Raw genomic sequence first — 26,081 nt, forward strand, 5'->3', positions numbered from 1 at the left:
GAAGCCATCAACTTAAAAAAATTTCCTTTCACTTTTACAGTTATCCTTCTGTCACTCGTCTCCACCCACTCCACCTTGCCTCTCTTGTTCACCGTGTGCTGCCTTGGATAGTGATGGCTGACACCAGGTATTTAAACTCATCTACCTTTGCTACCTCTGCTTCTTGTGACTTGTTAACTGACAGATGAAATGAAGCAGTGTAAGGCAGTGTAGTGCTTCCACTGTGAAAATGGGACGTCTCCTTTCTAAAGAGTTTGTTATATAAATAAATGTAGTCAAACACATGTGCGAGATGAAGGACGCAGAAACATCAGTTAGAGTGAAATTTTTATTACGGTCTGTGTTGTACACAAAATTAATTCAAGTTTGTGCAAATGTTTTGGTGCCATTCAAAATTCTGCTTTGCACTCGAATAAACATTTAATCATCCAACTGGCACAGGAGTGCGGAGGCTTTGGATATCCAGTAGTCGCTGTGTCGCTGGGAGGGAAGCATTACTGTCACCACAAAATTAGTTGAGTGACCTGAAGGGAGAGAGACATGAAGGGTGAGGAAACAATCTGAGCAAACATCCTTTTTTCTTTTTTTGACATTGTATGTTGGTAACAGGGACGTGCGCTGTATCCCACCAAAACTCCCAGCAATGCCCAAAAACGAACTCTTGGCCTTATGATAGTATAAAATGTGTCATGACTTTAAATGTAAAAAGGTTTCCAGGGAGTGACTTTGGATACATCAGGTGTGTACCTGTGGTGGACAGAGTGCCAGCTCTGGCTGAGGTCTTGTACAGAGGAGCGTGGTAGAGGTCGGGCTCTGGGACGTAGTTCTGCTGTGGCTCAAAGTGCACCACCGGCAGCATGGCGTTCCTAACCCGAGGCAGTGCGTCATCAATCACCATGCCGACATCGTCCCAGCGACAGGCATCCATGAACATGCCGTGAACAAGTACACCGTCCTGTGGCTCAGGTAACTGTTTTAACAAGTAACCATATTAAAGGAATTATTACCTTTTTACTGACAAACTCTTGAAACAAAGTAAATACAAAGACTTTCTTTTTGCAGGTTGTGCCTTTTCAGAAAAAATGGTGGTTTCTATACCTGCAAAGGCAGAAAAGAAAACAAAGAACATGTGGCTTTGCTTTTATCAGATGTATCCAGAGCTTTTTATTCTTTAAGGATTTCATTTTCATGAACAGAGATTTAAAGAAGAGTTGGCAAGATGTTTGCTGGGGTTGATATTCACTATTTATGACGCTTAGGAGGCGATATCTCATCAGGAAATAAACTCAGTATTTTAAAAAAGAAAACAATACTGGTGGCTGTACCGCCCTCCAGATTCACACCGGAGTCAAGTATAACACAACCTTACTAAAGAAATCAGTATGTAGTCCAATCAAAAATAATGGATAACAGATTTAATTTGATCATTTAGGATACATTTGCTCTGTGGTGCTAACTTTGAGACCATCAGATCAGATTTAGAGATTCAGGATAAAGTAATGTCACAAAAACATTAATCAATGAATACAAGAATTAGAGACATATATCAAATAGGTCATCATCTCAGCTTCCTACAACTTTCTAATTCACATTTTACATTGACCATTTCAAATGCTTGCCTAAAAACAAAACAAGCTAGAGGTCATATTAATGATTAAAGGATTTATCTTCAGCCCGCTAGGTTTGTTTTGCTTCCAAGGACTAACTGAAATCATGCAAACACAATTTAAAAACATAATTGATAACATAACTGATTTTGTGTGAAAATGTAAGAAGTTTGAATAAAATATTGCACATAAAAACCAAACTGATGTAGTATTTTAGATTGCATCTTGAGATTGTTGATCTGCTCTTCCACATTAGCTCTCCTGCTATTAGCCAGAATCAGAATCAGAATCAGAATACTTTATTGATCCCTGGGGGAAATTATTTTTTGTTACAGTGCTCCATTTTAAACCAACATTAAGACAAGACAGACAATACACTAACTAAGAATAGTACAATATATACATATATACACATACATACTTCACTCATAAATAAATAGTTGGAAAAGAAACATGTGTAGCTGTAGCAGCAAACAGTGTGTTAAGTGGATGCGTTGTACAGGGAGATGGCCACAGGCAGGAAAGATTTCCTGTGTCGTTCAGTGGTGCTTTTCGGTAATCTCAGTCTCTCACTGAACGTGCTCCTGTGACTGACCAGCATGTCATGGAGTGGGTGGGAGGTGTTATCCAACATTGTCTTTATCTTGGACAGCATCCGCCTCTCCGACACCACCTTGAGGGTGTCAAGCTCCATCCCCACAACATTACTGGCCTTACGGATTAGTTTATTAAGTCTGTTGGCATCTGCGACCCTCAGCCTGCTCCCCCAGCATGCAACAGCATAGAGGATCGCACTGGCCACAACAGACTCATAGAAAATCCTCAGCATTTTCTGGCATATGTTGAAGGACCTCAGTCGCCTCAAAAAATAGAGACGACTCTGGCCCTTCCTGTAAAGTGCTGTGGTGTTTTTAGCCCAGTCCAGTTTATTGTCAATGTGTACTCCAAGGTATTTATAGTCCTCCACGATGTCAACACTGACCCCCTGGATTGAAACAGGGGTCAAGTGTTTCCTGGTCTTCCTGAAGTCCACGATCAGTTCCTTGGTCTTTGCCACGTTGAGCTGCAGATGATTCTGCTCACACCACGTGACAAAGGAGTCGACCACAGCCCGGTACTCTGTCTCATCATCCCTGCTGATGCATCCAACCACCGCAGAGTCATCAGAAAACTTCTGAAGATGAAAACAGAAAAACAGCATCTTAAAGTAGTGCTAATATTTGAAGGGCTGGAGAAAAGAATATTTGTGCCCTTTTTTTAAGCACTACTGAAAGCATTACTAAGAGCACTGCTCTTCTTACAGTACCTCCTCATCCATGTTCAGTTTTGCACCAATGGGAAGAGTGCGTAGAGCCTCACAGACTGCTTCCTCATCCCTGCACGCTGGCACCATGCTGAAGCGGAAATTAAGCTCCTCAACAGGCAGACTGTAACGCCGGGCATGATTCTGCAACACTCCTACAGGCCATCAAAGACACAAGAGCATTGAAACAAGTCACTGTGCTGTTTAGCTAAATCTACCAATAAACACACATTCAATTAATATCTCTCTTTTAAACTTAATTCATTTATTTTTACACTGTATACTTGAAAGCGTAGTCAGAGTGATCATTGTAACCCTCAAGCTCAGCTCTAAAAGTTTGCCTTACTGTTAGTGTTCATTAAAAAACAGAGCATGTTTCAGTGTGTTACCAGTAAGAAAGCCTTGAGGGAAGAAGAACCCGGAGATCCAAAGTGATTTGGGCTGACCACGTGTGATCCAAGTCTTGCAAGAGAGGAAAAGAGAAGCAGAGATGCAATTAAAATATATGTATCTTTAAATAACAATTTCTTTATGCAGTATCTTCTTCTTTTATTCGATATAGTGCATTACAGGCATCCTATTACTGACGGGACCTGAAGTGACCCAGTGAATCAGTTTACATTGGATTCTGTTTCCTAAGATAATCAGCATGTGGAGTGTGACTCAGTGTTTATCCACTGCTGTATAAACTAATAGGACTTTACCCCGTTTGTGCTTGTTTAAGTGAATTATAGTGACTGTACGATACACATGTTCAGAGCAGACTTAAGGAAGAGCAGCTTCAATCAGGGGAAATGAACCAAACACTAAACCAGGATGTGCAGGAAGGTGAACTCAGAATGTACATGTGTTATTACAGTTTTCCAACCTAATGAGATAACACACAAATCAAATGTGTGCATTTGACGGAGGACGGGCCAGACGGCCCCTCGGACCCTCCAGCGGAGACGGAAGGCTGAAGCGGTCCCTCGGACCCTCCAGCGAAGACAGACAAAGGCTGAAGCGGTCCCTCGGACCCTCCAGCGAAGACAGACGGAATGCTGAAGCGGTCCCTCGGACCCTCCAGCGGAGACAGAAGGCTGAAGCGGTCCATCGGACCCCCCAGCGAAGACGGACGAAGGCCAGACGGGCCCCTCGGACCCTCCAGCGGAGACGAAAGGCTGAAGCGGTCCCTTGGACCCCCCAGCGAAGAGGGACGAAGGCCGGACAGGCCCCTCGGACCCTCCAGCGGAGACGAAAGGCTGAAGCGGTCCCTTGGACCCTCCAGCGAAGACAAACGGAATGCTGAAGCGGTCCATCGGACCCCCCAGCGAAGACGGACGAAGGCCGGACAGGCCCCTCGGACCCCCCAGCGAAGACAGACAAAGGCTGAAGCGGTCCCTCGGACCCTCCAGCGAAGACAGACGGAATGCTGAAGCGGTCCCTCTGACCCTCCAGCGGAGACAGAAGGCTGAAGCGGTCCATCGGACCCCCCAGCGAAGACAGAAGGCTGAAGCGGTCCATCGGACCCCCCAGCGAAGACAGAAGGCTGAAGCGGTCCATCGGACCCCCCAGCGAAGAGGGACGAAGGCCGGACAGGCCCCTCGGACCCTCCAGCGGAGACGAAAGGCTGAAGCGGTCCCTTGGACCCCCCAGCGAAGACGGACGAAGGCCAGACGGGCCCCTCGGACCCTCCAGCGGAGACGAAAGGCTGAAGCGGTCCCTTGGACCCCCCAGCGAAGAGGGACGAAGGCCGGACAGGCCCCTCGGACCCTCCAGCAGAGACGAAAGGCTGAAGCGGTCCCTTGGACCCTCCAGCGAAGACAGACGGAATGCTGAAGCGGTCCATCGGACCCCCCAGCGAAGAGGGACGAAGGCCGGACAGGCCCCTCGGACCCTCCAGCGGAGACAGACGGAATGCTGAAGCGGTCCCAACCTCGGACCCTCCAGCAAATGGACGAGCCCCCATTTATGTCACGTCCTAAGTCTAGGCGTGTCTTGAACGCAACAAAACATTGGCCCACCACACTCCACCCAAAACAAGAACCCAAACAATAGTATCTTTTAAAGTGCTAAGCAGCCATTTATTTGCTTCAGCAGTGAGCAGTGCCAAAAATAACAAACAAAACTCCCTAATGGTCCCTACGCTTTCCTACACAAAAATGAAAACCAAACAAAAGACAATTCTCTTACCTAACTTTTTATATGAAAAACAGGAGAAAACTTAATCAACAAAAATGGCTTCTCACGCCTACCTGGCTGCTATAGTGAACAATATATACAAGGTGGAAAAAATACTCAATTACTACTTTATAAATCTATTTACAGCTATTTACAAAAACTAAGATACCAACACCACAATGATCACAACCCATGACAAACTGAAACACAGGGCTTAAATACATAGAGGGAGCAATCAGGGAATGGACAACAGGAGGGAAACACAGCTGGGGCAAATCAGAACTGATGAGACAAGGAAGCGTAAACTGAACACACTGAGATAAGACAGACCTTCAAAGTAAAACAGGAAACACATAACAGTCACGCCTAACACAAAACACTGACAACATTGGATCGTAACACAATAAAATACAGCAAATATGCCAGACCTGAGCTAGAAAAAGACTTCTATTCTAATCCAATTTCCCCCACATAATTTATGTTAGCTTTATAAAGACACATTTCACACAAACTTCTATAATTCCACTGGACTGAACTTGAAAACGTGTGTGTTTTTGTTAATATCTGTGTGCAAACCTGGATAAAGGAAGTCCTGAGAGTCAAGTCTCTGACCCAAGAAGACAGCGGTTTGAGGGAAGGGTAGGCAGAGTTCGCCCAGTGGGCGGGGACCTGGTTGTTCAGAAAGCTTGTGTAGATTCGGTCCATTTCCTCTGACATCACAACGAGACCTGCTATTGCCTTTTGCAGAGTGATAAGAGACATCTACGAAAAAGAAAGTGAGAATAACACATCACAGTAACGACAGATTCCTAAAAATGTTATTTCTGAAACTACACAGAACGCATATTTTTGATTGTTTAGGTTTTTTCTTTTTGAATTTTCCTCTAAGATCAAGTAAATAAACTATAATCCAAAGAAGAAAACTCCTGAAGTGGTCATGAGATGATCTCCACCAATTAAAGGTGTGTGGTTTTTACGTCACCCTGAGAACTTTAAGCAAGTTGTTGAATCGGTCTGCTTCTTGGGCCAAAACAGTTGTGAGGGAGTTCAGGTGCCCATTGGTGTCTTTGATAAACAGTGTGTCAGTTGCTTCATCCATGTCCTGTTGCTCTGCACTCCAAAAGAAAGACAAGTTCACAAAGAGACAAAAGACAACACAAACCAATGAAACATGGGGAAAAAGAGTGAGCGCAATAATGCAAAGTCTCAGCAGTAACTGAGATCGATGTGCAGGTGAATCCATGTGGGGTCAGCGTACCGGGCAGTTTGGCTAGAATCAGCTCGGCGAGCTCGCAGACTCTGTCATCGTTACTCTTAGCTCCATGTTGTGCTGAAGAACGAGGATTAACATCCAGTATGGTATTGATCAGAGTTATAGTTTCTTGACGCTGCAGAGGCAAACACACACACACACACACACACTCATGTATTGATATTTTATCATAGCACTCCCAAAGCTCATAAACTGCATGACAAACATAACTTTAAATCACTAAAACGACCACAAGCCATTTCTCATAATTGCTGTGGACTGAAGAAATTAACAGATTTTGAAAAACTACGTATAAATAAGAACTTGCTGTCATTTATATTTAAGAGGACAACTGGCAGTCTGGTAAAAAAAATAGAGACAGACATATTTGCTTGTAATGTACTGGTATTGTACAGTATTGTTCCTCACCTGAAAAGCCAAGTTGGCATTCTCATGCATACCAAAGATCTCAGGATCATCAATGATTGGAAGATTCTCAATATACTTCTTATATTGTTCAAGTTCATCTGACACTGGAGCGTAGTAAACACCTTACAGGGAGAAAACCATTAACTGAGATATATAGCATGTGAGCGTGCACTGTGCATACGCGTGCTTACATACACATGTACACACACACATACAAAAGAGGGCAGAAAGAACAATACCTGAGGGGGAGTAGGTGTAGCCAGGCTGCAGAGTTTCTGGAGAAAAAAAGCCTTTGAGGATTGTCCTTAGCACCGTTGGTCCCAGGCATCCGTCACTCTCCCTCCATATGTGATCTCACCTGAAGAGAAAAAAAACACAGTAGGATTTGAGATATTTCATGGCTTTCTTTGTTTATGAATGCAGGAGATATTGCTTTTAAAGACCAGACCCTGTTCTAGTTTCAGTTGATCAAAATCTCACTCAGAATCAGAAAAATAAAAAAGTTACGGAAAAAACAGCAACAACTTTAAACTAAAAAAATATGCATATAGTATATTTACATAGATATGTGTAATACCCGTTCTTATACCGATAATTTTGAAAGAAGTTGGATCCAGGTCATTCAATTTAAAGATGAAATACTAAAAAGAGAAATCTATTACAGAACAGAAAACACGGGGAAAAAAATCGTCCCTTTTTCTTTTATATAAAGCTGAATGATCTGAATCAGGGGTCGGCAACCTGCGGCTCTTTAGTCCTTATATTGCGGCTCTGCATGGTTTGGAAAAATAAATTAGAAGTTTAACTGAAGTTTATTTTATTTGTGCTAGTTCTTTTTTTAAAAACTTGTAGTTCTAAATTGGAAGATTATTGTGATCCTGAATAATAAAAATAAAGTTATATTTTATTATTTTTCGTCGCTCAAAATAAGCGTCACACTCGTGGAAGCCGGTAGCTCCGCTACACTCCCAAAGCCCAGAAGGCGATATAAGGATGACGGCTCACTGTTTTTGTTTGCTACATGGATAATTTAAGTTCAGCTTTTTAATTCATTTTAAAGACACCTTCAACTGGTGTCTTTTTAGTTATTATTTTTTAAGGGTTGACAATGTGTTCATTACATAAATAAAATTTAATTTTCTCCATAGCACTTCATGGATTTCATAAGCAACACACTAGAGTTGTTTATATGAAGCATAGAGGTAAAAAAAACAATATACACGGTGTTAACTTCATTTTAGATGTCAAAAAGTATTGTGGCTCCCAGTGTTTCCTTTTCCGTAGAAACCAGGTCCAAATGGCTCTTTGGGTGTTTAAGGTTGCTGACCGCTGGTTTAAAGTGTCCTATTATCCTTCCCACACTTTTATTTTTATGAAACAGCTGCATGTTTAGGTTCAGGGACATGCAATCATGTTTGTTTTGTGAAAAAGCTTTCTATTAATATAAAATGTCAAAATACAAATAAGACATGCATTACATAAGGGAAATAAGATGCTACACAAACAGTCCCTAACTTATTACCTTGTTGAATTTAGATACAAGAACATTTCTGTTGATATTTGCTTCTTACCAGTGATGTAGACCAGAGCATCCCAAGGGATGGTGCCATCTTTGCAGTACAGGTTGAGGTTGAGCAGAGCACATTCTGTCACTGTCATTGAATTCGTAGGGGATGTTCCAGCCCAGGGGACCAAACTTCTTCCGCTCCTAAACACGAGACACACAGGCAGAGAAGTACTGTACGACCACACACAAAGTAAAACACATCCAAGAAAACAAAGTAATAATGATGAGGCACTTTACATGTAAAATACTGAGAAAGAGTGTATGTAACCTGGATGATTGCATGGAAAAAGCAGATTCCAAAGACAATCTTCCTCCACTGGCGTCCCAAAATGCGGTGTTCAAAGAAACTGCTGGTGATCTCTGTGAAGGCTCGTCGCATGTTGGCTCGCAGGCCTTTAGGAGGCTCGTTAGTCACCTGGCAATGACATCACAGAGACCTACTGAGAAGACTACCAGTAATCCTGAAAACCTTTTGGTTCAGCGTCTCCTCCTTGTTGTCCAGGCAGTCCTCGAGTGCACATACAATCCCCACATACAATCCCAACGATTCTTCAAGATAGTCATGGTCATGATGACGATAAATCAAGTGCTGGTAGTTAATGTATGTTTAATTGACGTCAAAGATTTCGACCCATATTTACAAAGGCAGTGCTTAACTAATGTAAGGTTTATGCCACAGCTACCCTACATAAACAGTACTCGTAATTACCAAAGTCATTTTTATGTTTCACTCATGTTCAATCCACCAGTATAGACAAGTTCTTTTTTAAAAACAGTATTTTTAATCATCTATAGCTTTTTTATATAGTATTACAGTGTTTGGGTCTCTGTGTGACTACCTTAACGGAGTTCTGGAGCACTGTAACAGGAAATACTTTGGTCGGCATGGAACTGAGAAATAGACGGAAGTTCTCATGGACTGATGTGTCTGCAGAGAAACAGATAAGAAAATTATTTGCATATTCATAAAAAAGTCCTTAAAGGAGTCTGCAGTATTTTTTATCAATAATACAAACACTTTGAAAAAACAAAGCATACAATACCACAGTTTACTCGTTTCTGTTTCTCAGAGATTAGAAATGCACCTGTAAATTACAAATTATGTCTAATGACATTAGAAATATGAAGGAACTTATTTAGATGTGATAGTGTCCCTGAGCATTGCTGCTAACAATGTTCATCCCTTTATGACCACAGCGTACCCATTATCTAGTGGCTATAATGCGATCAACAAATCTGCAACAACTGTGTGACACTATCGTGTTAATGTGGACCAAAACCTCTGAGGAATGCTTTAAGCATTGTTGAGTCTGCACAATGAAGAACTAAAGTACGTTTTCTTGACGGTCAAATGGGTTCCAACTGAATACTAGCAAAGTGTAACTAAACTGAAACTAAACCATAGCCCAGCATCTCTTTCTTGGGTATCCCCATCCATAAACACTAACATTACTACCACTGGGATTTCCCAGTTTGAAGCAAATGTGGTAATTATTCTAATTTAAAACTATTTTTTCCATACGCCCTCATAAGCGTCATCAAATGTTGGCACAGAAGGCTGAAATAAACACAAATTTTTGAGCTCAATTTAAAAATAGTACCAGGCTCAGTGAAGGTCTCAATGAGCTCCTCCATGGCTAACATCCAAGACACAGCCAGATGGCAGTTTTGCAAGAAGACCCAGTTGCCACTTGTCAACGCTGAATGGATCATCTTCTCCGCTATAGGTCCCTGGCCTTGCCCCAGTGAGATAGCCTCGACCCTGAAAAACACAGAAAAATCACCATTTTGATGCCTTTATAAACTTTATTCATTCATTTGCAACAACCTGTCTAGTCCAGGATCACAGGGACAACAGTTTAGACAGAGGTGCCCAGACCTCCCTCTTCCCAGCCACTACCCCAACACTTCCAAGCGGATATCGAAGTGAAATACTGGTTTGGGAACATGTCTTCTGGATATGACCCAGCATGACCTTTGGACATGCCCTTCGTGTAAGAGGTGTCCAGAAGGCCTCCTGATGTGGATGAGTAGTGGCTCTACTCTGAGCCCCTCCCAAACTCCTCATCCTATGTCTGAGACTGAGCTTAGACACCCTTTATAAGACAGCTCATTTCCACTGCTTGTATCTGCAGTCTCAAACTTGAACTTGTTCATTTGTAGAAGCAACTCGTTCTCAAACTGAAGAGGACAATCTACCCTTTTCTGGCAGAGAACCACATGGCTGAACTGTCCCAGTGCAAGTTGCAGATTATTGCTTGGTGCAGTCAAATTGACGGCATCATCCACAAAAAGCAGAGATGATCATAAAAACCTTCCACTACTTGGCTTACAGAAGACAGAAGGTACTGACTATTAAAAATAAAAATAAAAATAAAAAGCCCAACCAGCTATATATGTCTATGACTCAGATGTCACAGCCTGGTGAACGAAACAAAGACACTTTTGCGAGCCATGTTGGAGGGACCTCTCCAACCATTTTTTAGCATATCCAATCAAACTACTATTATTAGGGCCCGAGCACTGAGAGTGCGAAGGCCCTATTGTATCTGCTCTGTTTATTATTATCATCATCATCATCATCATTATTATTATTATTTTTCATTGAAATGAATTGCCTTTTTGAGGGCTTTAACATGCTCAGAATCTCATGAAATTTTGCACACATGCCAGGTCTGGTGAAAAATTTTGTTCCTCTGGCTGGCGAGTGGAGCAGCCTACAGGGTCGTGTCCAGGGTGTTTGCAATACCCCATTCCACTGTCCACCGCATCGTGCACAGGGTCACAGAGGTGGTGGTGGCCACGCGCCACCAGGTCATCCACCTCCCACAGACCCCAGAAGACCTAGATGCCATGTCCAATGGGTTTGCACAGCTGGCAGGCCACAGGGCCTTTGTGAAGGCTGCTGGTGCTGCTGCCATGTCCGCATCAAGCCCCCCCAGCGGCCCTGACGGTCAGTGCTACAGGAACAGGAAGTTGTACCAGTCCATAATCCTGCAGGCGGTATGTGACCATCAGGGCCGCTTTGTTGATACACATGTGGGCTGGCCGGGGTCAGTGCATGACTCCAGGGTCCTCCGCCACAGCCCACTGTACCGACAGGCCCGTTACCCTCCCCCAGGGCATTTTATCCTTGCAGATGGAGGGTACCCATGTCTCCAACATCCACTCCCCCTCATCACCCCCTACAAGAGGCCAGTCCACGGTGTGGGAGCCCAGCGCTTTAACGCACATCACTCCAGGGCACGCTCTGTCATAGAGCGTGCCTTTGGAATGATGAAGACAAGGTTCCGTGTCATCTTCCTGCAAGCGCTGGAGGTGCACCACACCTTCGTGCCACATGTATGTCACGCTAATACGAGCATCATTGTTGTATGTCCAATCATAATGGCAACTGTAGTGCATACCCTGGCATGTACACTGTACTTACAAGATTAAACATCTGTCGCAGGCCATAACAGCATGTGCCGTGCTGCACAACATCTGCATCGGTGCTGGTGGCATTGTGGCCCCAGATGAGGAACCCGAGGATAATGCCCAAGATGAGGGGGAGACTGGTGTGGAGGCAGTCAGTGGTGCACACTGGCGGGACCAGCTATCTGCTGAGGTGTCTGCCCTGGAGGAGGTACCCCCGGACCACGATTATTGTCAGCAGGCAAGTATCCCTTAGTGGTGCATCTGCACAGTGCTGGGATTTCACGTGACAGATCTGTCTTAACATGCTCGTTTTCACCATGTCGTTTTCCCACCGCCATGATTACAATCTAGTGACATGGCAGCTGTCGGTTCCACCAGCCCTGCAGACCCAAGTGGAGGATGTTGCGGTGGACAGTGGGAATGAGCATGCCTGAGCAACATCTGGGGATGCCTATGTGGGATGCTGCACTCAGTACCTGGCTATGAACCGGGGGTCTTACCTGTGGCACCTCCCTCATCTCTGTGGTCCTGGTCCAGCGGACCAAGCAGCACTGCCCAAGACTCCCTGCTCAGGCACATGTCAGGCCTGGTTGATGTGTGTGCATGCTGGGACACTCAGGTTTATCCTGGACCGCAGTGGGTAGTGCATTTCCCACAATCATGTTGTGTTATACGTTGCACTGCTTTCATTTCCACAACGTGGCACGTGCAATAGGTCAGGCCCCCGTAATTGTGTCATGTAGTTTGTGACAGACATGCACTCACAGTTGGGATGTTCCCACTGTCTTTATTTACATAACTGAAATCATTTTGTGTGTGCAGAACAAAGGTTGGAACAACAACATAAATAAAGTTCAACTATGTACAGTGGCTGTCTGTGGACACGACTCAGTCCTTTTTCTGCTCCACTAGCTTTTCGAGGACGCCTATCAGCCTGTCCATCCTCTCGGCTCTCCGTTCCTCCATTTGCCGTTGCTGGGCCATGTCCTCCTTTATTAGGGCAATGAGCTCATCCTCCCAGTCCCTCCTCCTTTTTGCCACCCGTGCCTCAGGCGGGTCCTCATCCTCCTGTCCCTCCTGGTGTGGGAGTGGGTTGCCCACTGCTGCACTGGGCCCTGGTGCGTCCTCCTGGATGGAGGAGATTAGGACGGGTGGCCTGGTGGAGGGCCTCTGTCCTAGCACCTCATCCATGGCATCAAACCAGGGCCATGTTGCGGCAGTGGGCTTCCCACTTGCATCCTCGCCCGTCGCTGGATACTTGCACTCCCTGAGGGGAGGATACATCACAGGTGGCAGTTGGCAACAACAGCAACAGTGCAGGTTTACATAGGTGACTTTTCAGTGTTCTGTGTGGAGTTACATCTGTCACTACCACTGTACATACTTTGTATTTCCTCTTCAGGTTCTCCCATTTACGTTTGGCCTGCACAGGGGAGATTTTCCCCGCCAGGTCCATCTTCTCCACGATTTCCCTGACAAACGAAATATGAGAGCACATGTATATCAGGTCATTCCGTTTATGGCATCCACAGCAGGATGTACTGGCTTGGGACCACAGGGCAGACAGTTCACTGTCCCTTGTGCCTCAATACTTGTAGACCTCATACGGTTGCTGTACCTCCAACCCACTGCAGCTGAGTGTTTCACACCCGTGAACAGGTACTCATTGTCATGGCGGAGTCGAATGAGGTCTGAATTAAAGAGCTGAAGATGAAGGAAGAAATAAACAAAAAAGAGAGAAAAAAAGAAATTAATTACTTTAAATGGGTACTTACACATTTTCATTAAACACTCCTGCACAAGTAGCTTTGTAAATTTGAGAGTAAAGCCCAGCTCTTTTTTTCCCCTCACCTGTTTAAAGTACTTGAGTGAGAACTGGTACATACGATCGATCTCCGACAGACTGGCAATGACAAAGTACAAAACAGATCCTCGAGTGGCCACAGGCCTGTAGCGCTCCCTCGCAGAGTTTATCATCAGCTCAGTTGCTTCTGCCTCTTCCAGACGGTGCTTTATGGTCTCTGAAGTCACCTGGAGACAAGAGGATGCAAAAAATCATGGAAATAAACAGGATGAACATCAGAAAAACAGGAAAGGATCATTGCAGGTAATATTAAATTCAACAACCACAACTCCATATAGCCTAATCCCTACCTTTGACTCCTGGAGAGTCTGAACTAGCTCCTCGTTGTCAAGTATATTCCCCTTAGAGGTAAAGAGAAGCTTAAGAATGCGGTCTTCAATATCTTTCAGCTGGCTGCGGTCAGCGTTGATGCGCACAATCAGCTCGTTCCTCTGTTCCTCAAGATGCGGACTCTCAAGACGCACCACATCACTTAAAACAGATTGAAAAAAGATTGAATCAAGAGATTCCAGAGGTCATTATCAGAAAGGGGGAAAAGGATACATACAATTAGGATACATAAAATTATGTGCCGTATTTCTATCCATTTTTTTAAAATGTAGATGGCTTTGTAAATGCTTGTTACTAGAGATGGCACGATACCACTTTTTTATGTCCGATACCGATTCCGATATCATAAATTTGGATATCTGCCGATATCGATATGAATCTGAAATTGCGGTTTTTTAATCAACAAAACTGTTTTTTAAATAAATATCTTGCTGCATTTTGTATAAGTTCATACTCAAGTTTTAAAAAACAAGACACTAAAGCTATTCTGTTATACTTGTATGCAAAAAATACACTGCACCCAAAATATTTTATAGTTCAGCAACACTGATCAATCTAATAAACTTAAACCTGCTCCATCCTCCCTATTCTGGTATTTTAAAGAGTCCTTAGCAGAAATATTAAACAACCTAACTAATAGGGTTGCCAACTCCTAACAAAAATCTGCCAGAACCACCCCCCACCCTCCACCTTGATGCTTAATCGACGTAATCAACTTTAATTTAATGCACCTGTAAAACAAATGCATAAGTTCATAACTTCCCTTCAACTCATTCATGTCACCTAAAAGGTAAACCTGTTTCTCCATCACCTGTTCAGCTCTGATCATTCAGTAAGGACATCTCCTGGTTTCATCTACAAGTTTCACTCTCACCACATATCCAAACCGACATCATGACCAGCAGCTTTACAGCTGTGGCTCCAGCAAACATCAGCTGATACTAGAAAGTAATATTAAATAAATTCTAACAACAGCCAATTAAGCTTAAACGTGCTGCTGTTGTTTATCCGCTGGTCTCCTCTCTCTAGCGCAAAGTGGGCGATAAACAAACAAGAAAGGCAGGATTTGTGACAGAAAAGCCGACCAGCTGATCATTGATCAGTTTCATGTTTGAAGTAGCAACAGGAGGGGGAATGAGAGAAGAAGAATCAGCTTTGCAGCAAGGACAGAATAACTCCAGCTTTGTGTCTTTTTTTCATTCTAGCTTAAGTACAGGACAAATCGCTTCCTTTTCACCTCAGTATGGAACTCCGATGGCCAGTCCAGCTGTGGCTCCATGTATCAGTTGTTAAGCTTAACGTGGAAATACTATGCAAACATTCAGGGATGAACTTAGACACTTGCTTTACTTCTCTGGGATAGTTTTTGCCGAGATAACATGCTGCGGTTTGGAAGCATGTAGCGAGGCTCCACATGCTCCACCAGACCGCCGACAGGTCTCGCAGACAACAGCCGCTCTGTCACGTGACACATACTACTCCGATGCGCCGAGCTGGGTTACGCCAAGTAGCGCGTTTTGTGAGGTGATTTTGTGATACTTCGGATCGGATTCCATTTTTTATTTCTCTCCGATATCCGATCCAGTAATTTAGGTCAGTATCGGACCGATACCGATACATCATATCGAATAGATTCATCTCTACTTGTTACATAGTTGAAATGCAATAGCTTTTTTCATGTGTGTGCATGTATTTACCTGAGAAGTTGGTCTTCTAAGCCAGATTTAGTGACAGTGAAGTTGATAATTGTAAATTTGATGCAAACCTTAAAAGGTGGAAACAGAAACTCATTAAATCACAATGAAACCTTGACAAAGAAGTCCTGCCATTAATTAATTCTTCGATCTTAAATATGATCAACCTATCTCTAATGATCGGCTATGTACCACAGGCCTTCAAGCTGGCTGTAGTTAAACCTTTACTCAAAAAGCATCTCTAGACCCAGCAGTCTTAGCTAATTATAGGCCAATCTCCAACCTTCCTTTCATATCAAACATCCTTGAAAGAGTAGTTGTCAAACAGCTAACAGATCATCTGCAGAGGAATGGCTTATTTGAAGAGTTTCAGTCAGGTTTCAGAGCTCATCACAGCACAGAAACAGCTTTAGTGAAGGTTACAAATGATCTTCTTATGGCCTCTGACAGTGGACTCATCTCTGTGCTTGTCCTGCTAGACCTCAGTGCAGCGTTCGATACTGTCGACCATAATATCCTATTAGAGCGATTAGAACATGCTGTAGGTATTACAGGTACTGCACTGCAGTGGTTTGTATCATATCTATCTAATAGACTCCAGTTTGTGCATGTAAATGGAGAGTCCTCTTCACACACTGAGGTTAATTATGGAGTTCCACAGGGTTCAGTGCTAGGACCAATTCTGTTTACATTATACATGCTTCCATTAGGCAGCATCATTAGAAGACATAGCATACATTTACACTGCTATGCAGATGACACCCAGCTCTATCTGTCCATGAAGCCAGATAACACACACCAATGAGTTAAACTGCAGGAATGTCTTAAAGACATAAAGACCTGGATGGCCGCTAACTTTCTGCTTCTTAATTCAGATCAAACTGAGGTTATTGTACTTGGCCCTGAAAATCTTAGAAATATGGTATCTAAGCAGATTCTTACTCTGGATGGCATTACCTTGGTCTCCAGTAACACTGTGAGGAACCTTGGAGTCATTTTTGACCAGGACATGTCCTTCAATGCACATATTAAACAAATATGTAAGACTGCTTTCTTCCATTTGTGCAACATCTCTAAAATTAGAAATATCCTGTCTCAGAGTGACGCTGAAAAACTAGTTCATGCATTTATTACTTCCAGGCTGGACGACTGTAATTCATTATTATCAGGAAGTCCTAAAAACTCCCTGAAAAGCCTTCAGCTAATCCAAAATGCTGCAGCAAGAGTCCTGACAGGGACTAGAAAGAGAGAGCAGATTTCTCCTGTTTTGGCTTCCTGTTAAATCCAGAATTCAAAATCCTGCTCCTCACATACAAGGTCTTAAATAATCAGGCCCCATCTTATCTTAATGACCTTGTAGTACCATATCACCCTATTAGAGCACTTCGCTCTCGCTCTGCAGGCCTACTTGTTGTTCCTAGAGTATTTAAAAGTAGAATGGGAGGCAGAGCCTTCAGTTTTCAGGCCCCTCTTCTGTGGAACCAGCTTCCAGTTTGGATTCGGGAGACAGACACTATCTCTACTTTCAAGATTAGGCTTCAAACTTTCCTTTTTGCTAAAGCATATAGTTAGGGCTGGACCAGGTGACCCTGAATCCTCCCTTAGTTATGCTGCAATAGACGTAGGCTGCCGGGGATTCCCATGATGCATTGAGTTTTTCCTTTCCAGTCACCTTTCTCACTCACTATGTGTTAACAGACCTCTCTGCATTGAATCATATCTGTTATTAACCTCTGTCTCTCTTCCACAGCATGTCTTTATCCTGTCTTCCTTCTCTCACCCCAACCAATCACAGCAGATTTAAACTTATTTATCCTTGCTATGCAGCTGTATACCACTATTTTCAAAATCAAAATTAGTTTTAAAAATAAGGTTCTCGTGTAATAAATGTGTGAAATGAATATTAATCACTTGGGATTATACAGATAATTGAGAAGTTAAAGTGTTAAAAAAATAACCCATTTCATTCATAAAGTAATCAGTGTTGGAATTATCGGCACTACATGGATGCTGCTGGAAACTTGTTTCTAGTTCACCTGATCCTGTGGGTCGATCATAAGAGGCCACCGGTGGCCCTCAGTCACCAGGATGCCATTCTCTGTAGAAACAGTGTCACGAGGCAAACCTTCTGCATTCCACTGGCGGATGACATATTGATCACCAAGAATGTTAATCAGGCTAAATGTGGAACTGATTGGGATGTTCAGGTTCTGGCACTGCGTTATCCACTGGTCAATTAGCTGGTGAGAGGGGAACAGAGCGCACACAAGCACAACAACTCAGGTTGTATTTGATTTCATCCCTTATTATTACCTGTTATTTCCTGTCTTATAATAAAAACAAACAAGGTTTAAGGCCATTACGATAGTGGGGATTGCGTGTGACTGAGCACAATAGCAGTAATAAGAAAATTGGGCCCAGCTTTTGTTTGTTTGTCCTATTTTCTACTGATTTTCAAAAATTAGACTAAACTCATACTAAAGGCACAAGCTGCTAATTCTTTGTTAGAGCAGCCTGTAAAACCTTAAAAAGCACAGAATAAACCTGTACCTACCAGCTGTCTATAGTGGGAAGTAAATGCACCATAATATGCCACACAAGCAGCTGCAATGAAGATATTTCCCACAACATTGATGATCTCTTGCTCAAACAGGGCTACACTTTCTTCCCAGCATACTTGTTTGTCACCAAGAGCGGACGTTAGCTTCCCTGCCCTGATCAGACGGGCCTGTGTCAGAGCCATCGTATTAACTTTGATGAAAAAGAAAGAGAAAGAATTTTAGCAAGCCAAAGACAGCAAGGTACATCAAACATTTAATAAAAGACAGATGGTAGAACTTATTTCAGAGTATATTTTACGTTGTACTTTTTCACAACTCTCACCCAAATCTTCTTTCTCATTCATGCTGCTATCAAACTGCTCCTGCAGGACCTTGATCTGGTTCTCCACCTCCTGAAGCTTCTTCTGCTTCTCTTTTAGGGTTGCCATGGTCACATCCAGCTCTTCCTGCACAAATGAGTAAGCACAGATGAAGAGGGAAATGGTAGGGTAATATCATACAGGAATCATTAAAGCAATACCTCACCCCTCCGGCGCGGTAGTACTGGAGAATAAATTCAATGTCCTGGATCCTGTGGACTTTCCTCCTCTGGCCGCTAGCCCTCGCCATCCCGCTGTGTCGCTGTGGTCTGCGCCATCTCCACCACTACGCCCCCGGAGCCGCGGCGGGCAACCCGACGCTGTGGTGCAAACTCACCGCGGAGAGCTGTGCTTTACCCCGGCTCCTCGGAGAAGAGGACCCACGGCGCGGCTACCTGGGAGTCACTCACGCAGTCCGGCTGGCGCATCTCCATCTGAACACCCCCGGTGTATGGGCAGAAATCTGTGCCATCAAACTGAATTTGAATAAGTTCAATTTGAATTTGAATGGCTCTGATTGAATCTGAATTGTAACTTGAATAAATGCTTTTGAAAACTGAATTTGAATTAGTCTAATTTGAAATTGAATTTATGGTTTGAAAATGATCATCACTAAATTGAAATTGAATTTTATATTTTGAAAATGAATTGATTTGCTTTGAAACTGCATTTTATCCTTTAAAAATTCAGCTCTCGAATAATTTCAGTTTCACTTCTCACCATTCAGTTTCAGTTCTACAATTCAATTTCAGTTCCAAAATTCAGTTTTTTGGAACTTACATCCGGTTCCGGTTCAAGCGCAGATTAATAGAACTACGTTTTACTAGCGGACCGAAAGTGTTACCGACGGGAATCTACAGCGTCTTGAGCTGAATTAAGACTTCAGAAGTCATTCGTCATGTCGAATGACCAGCGGATAAACTCTCAGGTTGGTAATAAATGTATTACATGTATAAGAACAAGCGTCATGTTAACAAACGATAGCCGTAAGGTAACTTTTATGCTTATTGTAGCTGTTAGCTAAAAACGCTAATTTAGCGTAGTTTGCCCTGAATTCAGCTTTGACAAACAAATATGATCGACTGTTTCTAGTAGAATTCCAAAGTTGTCATCTTGTACCCTCTCAGAGTACCCCCTCTGTATGCTTGCAGAGACCCCTACAGTAGGGAAACATGCAAAACGGTGTCCAAACCTTTGTATTTTAGCTTTATTTATGTCTTACACAGCATCCCAACTCTTTAGCTAACTTAATAACTTTAGCTAAAGTGAATAGTTAGTCTAATTCATTAGTGCAGCATTACTGGGTCACCTCTGTTTGAGTTTGAGTTTAACATTATTATCCTACCCAATTATCTGTTTCTTTTAATCAGAGTATGCTGTTTTAATGACTTTACAATATCATTTACATTGTGTTCCTTACATTTTCCCAAATTGTATGTAATATTAATCCTATATTTCCGTTTTTATATTTCTAATGTTTGCCTTGTTTTCTTCACTGTCTAGTCTGCCTCTGTCTTGCCTGTATGGATGCATTTACACCAAAATGTCCCCAACAAAGGATGTTTTAATTCACCACTATTCCAGTGAAACACGAGTCTCCCATCTTCCTGCTACCGGTCTGGAGTTTTTGTTCACCAAAGCACACACCAACTTCATACTGACGGACAGATCACTGCCCTTTTGCCGCCTTGTCTGACCGTGTTTTGTGGCTTTGGTTCGGTTCACTTCACCTCACTCTTCCCCATTCTTGTCATTAAATCCGGCCGATCTGCAACCATGGCAGCCAATTCACTCTATGGCTTTATTCGTGGTGTATTTTACCCCTTCACCAAAGGCCGTTCTCGTTTACAACATTATATTTGCAGTGTTCGTCTATCTATCAATATCTGCGGAGTATTTTTTTAACGAGTATCCTATTTTCTAAAGCACAGCATGTAAAGGGTAGCTCGGTTAGCAGGATGCTAGCATGTAGCGCTTAGTGAGACACGCCTCAGACGAGTTGAGCAAAGACCCCGTCTGTGTACTTTATACGTGAGCAACAGATTTAAATAACATTAACGTTTCAAAAGACAAACTTGAAGATAAATAACAATATACTTACCGGAGAATCGCCAGGGTTTGCCGCTTCCATCTTGCTGCTCCTAAATTCAAAACTGCCTCTGCAGTCAGGCAGGGGAGGCGTGGAAATTGTCTTTGAGTTAGTCAAACGTTTTCCTTAGTTCGAGTAGATGATAAAAATAAATGGGATTTTAAGTAGGACTAGGCATTCTGTAATGATCTCTATTTAGGAGAAAAACTTAATCACTCACCTTTAAACAGCTCTCTTTTAGGAGACACACTGCTGGCTAACGGTGTCATGTGATCAAACAGCGTAATTTAATTGGCTGAGAGCCACTCGACTCGATCTGATGCTGATTGCTCTGGCTTGGGTCATTAAAGTTCATCACTTTTGCAGTTGAATTTTTGCAGGTGAATTTTTGCAGGTGAATTTTTTTTCAGGCGAATTTTTGCAGATGAATTTTTTTCAGGCGAATTTTTTTCAGGCGAATTTGTGCAGGTGAATTTTTTTCAGGCGAATTTTTGCAGATGAATTTTTTTCAGGTGAATTTTTTTCAGGCGAATTTTTGCAGGTGAATTTTTTTCAGGCGAATTTTTGCAGGTGAATTTTTTTCAGGTGAATTTTTGCAGATGAATTTTTTTCAGGTGAATTTTTGCAGGTGAATATTTTTGCAGGGAAATTTGGAGGATAAAAATTCAGTGTCATAAATTCAATGTCTAAAAATACTTGAATTCTGATGATACTATATTTCTTCCATACTTTGAAGACTCGAGTAAAGATCCATAGCTCTGACCCACATGCACATGGACTTGCACGCCCTTGATGCCTTTTCCACCTAATAAGAGCGACACAATAAGAAACTAGGCCAAGCAAAAACATACTGAAACATTTCAGAATTTCTGATAGGTTATACTATCTGAAAAACCACATGTTTAGTCATAATGATACAGTAAGAAGATGTTATTTTCACTGGCTCTGTTTGTACTTTGACATTTTTTAATCTGCCAAAATATCCAAACTGACCTTTTCAGGCATGAAATTAGGGTCATTGATGTATTTTTGTAGTTTCAGCAGGATCCTAGGTTTGATATTGTCCTTGTCATATTCTGTCAGACGCCTGAGAAAGTTGGGATCGCCCAGTAATTGCTTGGCACTTAGCCAGTCTGGTCTGTTAGGAGAGAAGAACGTTAGTGAGACACTGTTAACAAATAAGGACTAAAGAAATGTCACGGTTGCTTGATACATTAGACCGTGACATTAGTTGATCTTTTCAAAGTAATGAAAATTCTTTGGGCAGAACAGCAAGTTTCAAAATCCCAAAGAGGATATTGTGAAGATTTAATTCAGATCAACAATGCAGTAGATTAGTGAATGGTGAAATCTGCAAGTCATCTCTGTTTAATGTTAAACGCAAAATACATAAGATTGAAAAAATTGTCCCGGTGAAGTGAAGGAGTGATAAAGTTATTACATTATTGTGATTATAAAGAGTTGCACTTTTAGAAACCATCACCAGTGCAGGGTGGATACCTAATAAAAGTGTATCATGTTAAGAAGCTATTTATTTATCTATTATTTTTTAAGAAAATAGTGCACACTCACTTGCAATCAAGCAAGATGCAGACAGACTCCATGACAGTCATCACAGGGCTGGGGGTTTAGTGAACACCTTGATCTCAGAGATGTCAGCCCTGTTAAGAGATCTGAGGGCCTGGTTGGCACTCTCTAAAGCTGGCAGAGCCTGATCTAAGTCCCTCTGTGCATCATCTGCAATGGCCTGGGTTTCTTCAGCCTTAACTCGGGCCAGTGCCTCATCTTCTTCTGCTACTTTATGTACCTGTGACAAGGAGAATTATTTTAGTTATGCTCATGAAGTAATGACAAAGAGTTACCATGATTTATAATTGAAATATAGGCAACATCAGACACGTTTTTGAAAGTTTTGTGATAAAACACAGACAGACCTCATCAGCCTTGTCTTGACCTACAGCCAATTTCTCCATGAGGGCATCGACATAAGTAGATTTTTGTTTGAGGACTGGCTCCAGAGCAGAAAGGTCCACCTTCATTTAGTCTACAAGCTCATTGGTCTCCAGCAGCTTAGTGACACCATTCTTTACACGATCCCTGGCCTATACAGTAACACACGCATACATAATTATCATGTTTGATATTATTGACATAACTCATGATGCATTACAGTCACAGTAAAAATAAAACTGACTATGAGTACTCACCACCAGCTAATGTATCTAGCTGCTATTTTTCCTACACAATATCAGGTAACAATTCATCATCAACATCATATGTGAAAAATCGCCCATAATTGTGTTGACATACCAGAACTAACTGCTGTCTCTTGTTGCAAAGCATGCTGAGGTAGAGGTTGATAAGCTCTAGATAGGAGGTAGGTGTGGTGTAGTACCGGCGTCTCAGCTCTAAGTAGAAGCGCTCAGCCATTTCAGTGACACTAACGTGTATCTCGACACACATCGCAGAGATGTTCTGTTTCAGCTTCTCATTGCCAAAGTCCACATTCTGGAAAAAGGCCTCAGAGACAGAGAGCAGCGCCTCCCGGGGCCACTGAGCACCAGAACCTACAGCGAAAGAGAGGAAAGTGACATAAAGTTAGCAGCGAGGACAACGATTTGTAGCTTTGACCTTTAGCTCCTGTCAACTGAACAGTTATTCAGCAGATGGACATAAAACATTTATTTAAAAATAGAAATTGTAAAAAGTTTTTTTTAAAGTAATAAGTTCAAAAGAAGCTTAAAAAATATAAACTACAACTTCCATGACGATGATGAAACTATTTTTTTTCTATAAAAAAAAAGGGACATGAATAGGATTACCTTAAAGCTATAGATTATGAAAAAGAATTCAATCTAAAGGGATGGTGGTGTAAATAAAAAAAAAAAAAAAAAAAGGGTTATATTAGAAATATTTTACATGAACAAGAGTGATTCCATCGACAAGGGTAGTGACGTATATACTGAGTGATTCATATATATCAGTATACCTGCACAAACCAGTCAATAGTGCAGCAGTTAACCAGTGAAGGAAACATGCGACATCGGGACCTGAAAGCATCGCCCACAGGGCTCATACACAGCACAATGTGTCGTTTTTCTTGAACACGGGAGATGAAAAACTGGAACACCTGAATGCACCATCACAGACACGTAAAAAAGACACACACACATAGAAGATCACAACAGGCAAATAGCATCAGCTCTCATGTGTTCTTTCCTTTTGCCTGGGACACTGATTTTAACTGTCTGCTTTCATACAGTCTGTGGAAATTTTAGCCCATAGTGGGAATCTCAGATGCTTTGCTAGGCGTTTATTATCTTCTTTAAACAACTCAAAGGTCAGCCTTCATCATCCTTCTCTCATATTAGAAATTAATGTTTAATTTCATTTTTTTCATCTTGTTGAAGATGTATGTACTGTCGCTGAAAACACTAAGTGATTATATCTGGTAGTTAAAGAATGATTTCCTACATTTAAGAAAAGCCACAACACTTTTCAGGATATGAACATTCATGACTCCACGTTCGTCCCACATTCTAATTTGTTAAAAACTTTGGGTCGTATCCAAAACAAAGTTCTGTGTCGAGATTGTATTTTTCATTTTTGCTAACTGTAACTTTATCCTAACATTCACAGAAAATTTTAATTCATTTATTTTCTGACAAATAATGCAGATATGCTGTATTTAAAAGTTACTGCTTAAATGACACATGTTTTATAAACCTTATGTATTTACATAAGTACCGTACATACCTCATCCCTGCTCTCTTCACTGATTCCAGCCTCTCTGGCTTTAGGGTGGGTAGCAGCAAGCACTTGTTCTAGCTCGTCTTTTTCAAAGAGGTTAGGCACCTCACCAGAGTTTAAGCATGTTGTTTAAATCCTCCAAAAATTCTTCTACTACAATCTACAACAGATTTAATAGTTAAACACAGTAAGTACACAGAAACTTAAATACTGTAAGTATTTTTGTGGCTCAATCTTTTTGCAATACCTGAGTATCTGTAAAGAGGAGCACCATATCTTTGCCCTCCACACCAGCCATCTTGTAGAGCCTCCTCAAGTCTTCATGGAAGCTGTCATAGTTATACCCTCCGCTCAACTCAATCTCAAAGCAGCAGCACCCACACATATTGTGGGTGCCCCCCATATATTTTGGCCCATTCCTCCATGCAGATCTTCTCGAGAGCAGTGATGTTTTGGGGCTGTCGCCGAGCAACACGGACTTTCAACTCCCGCCACAGATTTTCTATGGGGTTGAGGTCTGGAGACTGGCTAGGCCACTCCAGGACTTCCAAATGCTTCTTACGGAGCCACTCCTTTGTTGCCCGGGCGGTGTGTTTTGGATCATTGTCATGTTGGAAGACCCAGCCTCGTTTCATCTTCAAAGTTCTCACTGATGGAAGGAGGTTTTGGCTCAAAATCTCACGATACATGGCCCCATTCATTCTGTCCTTAACACGGATCAGTCGTCCTGTCCCCTTGGCAGAAAAACAGCCCCATAGCATGATGTTTCCACCCCCATGCTTCACAGTAGGTATGGTGTTCTTGGGATGCAACTCAGTATTCTTCTTCCTCCAAACACGACGAGTTGAGTTTATACCAAAAAGTTCTACTTTGGTTTCATCTGACCACATGACATTCTCCCAATCCTCTGCTGTATCATCCATGTGCTCTCTGGCAGACTTCAGACGGGCCTGGACATGCACTGGCTTCAGCAGCGGAACATGTCTGGCACTGCGGGATTTGATTCCCTGCCGTTGTAGTGTGTTACTGATGGTGACCTTTGTTACTTTGGTCCCAGCTCTCTGCAGGTCATTCACCAGGTCCCCCCGTGTGGTTCTGGGATCTTTGCTCACCGTTCTCATGATCATTTTGACCCCACGGGATGAGATCTTGCGTGGAGCCCCAGATCGAGGGAGATTATCAGTGGTCTTGTATGTCTTCCATTTTCTGATGATTGCTCCCACAGTTGATTTTTTCACACCAAGCTGCTTGCCTATTGCAGATTCACTCTTCCCAGTCTGGTGCAGGTCTACAATACTTTTCCTGGTGTCCTTCGAAAGCTCTTTGGTCTTGGCCATGGCGAAGTTTGGAGTCTGACTGTTTGAGGCTGTGGACAGGTGTCTTTTATGCAGATGATGAGTTCAAACAGGTGCCATTCATACAGGTAACGAGTGGGGGACAGAAAAGCTTCTTACAGAAGACGTTACAGGTCTGTGAGAGCCAGAGATTTTCCTTGTTTGAGGTGACCAAATACTTATTTTCCACCCTAATTTACGAATAAATTCTTTACAAATCCTACCATGTGGATTCATGGATTTTTTTTCCCACATTCTGTCTCTCACAGTTGAAGTGTACCTCTGGTGCAAATTACTGACCTCTGTCATCATTTTAAGTGGGGGAACTTGCACAATCGGTGGCTGACTAAATACTTTTTTGCCCC

General features: G+C 42.5%; 1 pseudogene; it reads right to left on the reverse strand.

The window, feature by feature from the left end:
- Positions 1-330: 330 nt before the first annotated feature.
- Positions 331-24,848, reverse strand: LOC120723197 (annotated as a pseudogene).
- Positions 24,849-26,081: the final 1,233 nt, after the last annotated feature.

Source organism: Simochromis diagramma, unplaced genomic scaffold (genome assembly GCF_900408965.1).
Source record: "Simochromis diagramma unplaced genomic scaffold, fSimDia1.1 OVJJ01000251.1, whole genome shotgun sequence".
NCBI lineage: Eukaryota > Metazoa > Chordata > Actinopteri > Cichliformes > Cichlidae > Simochromis > Simochromis diagramma.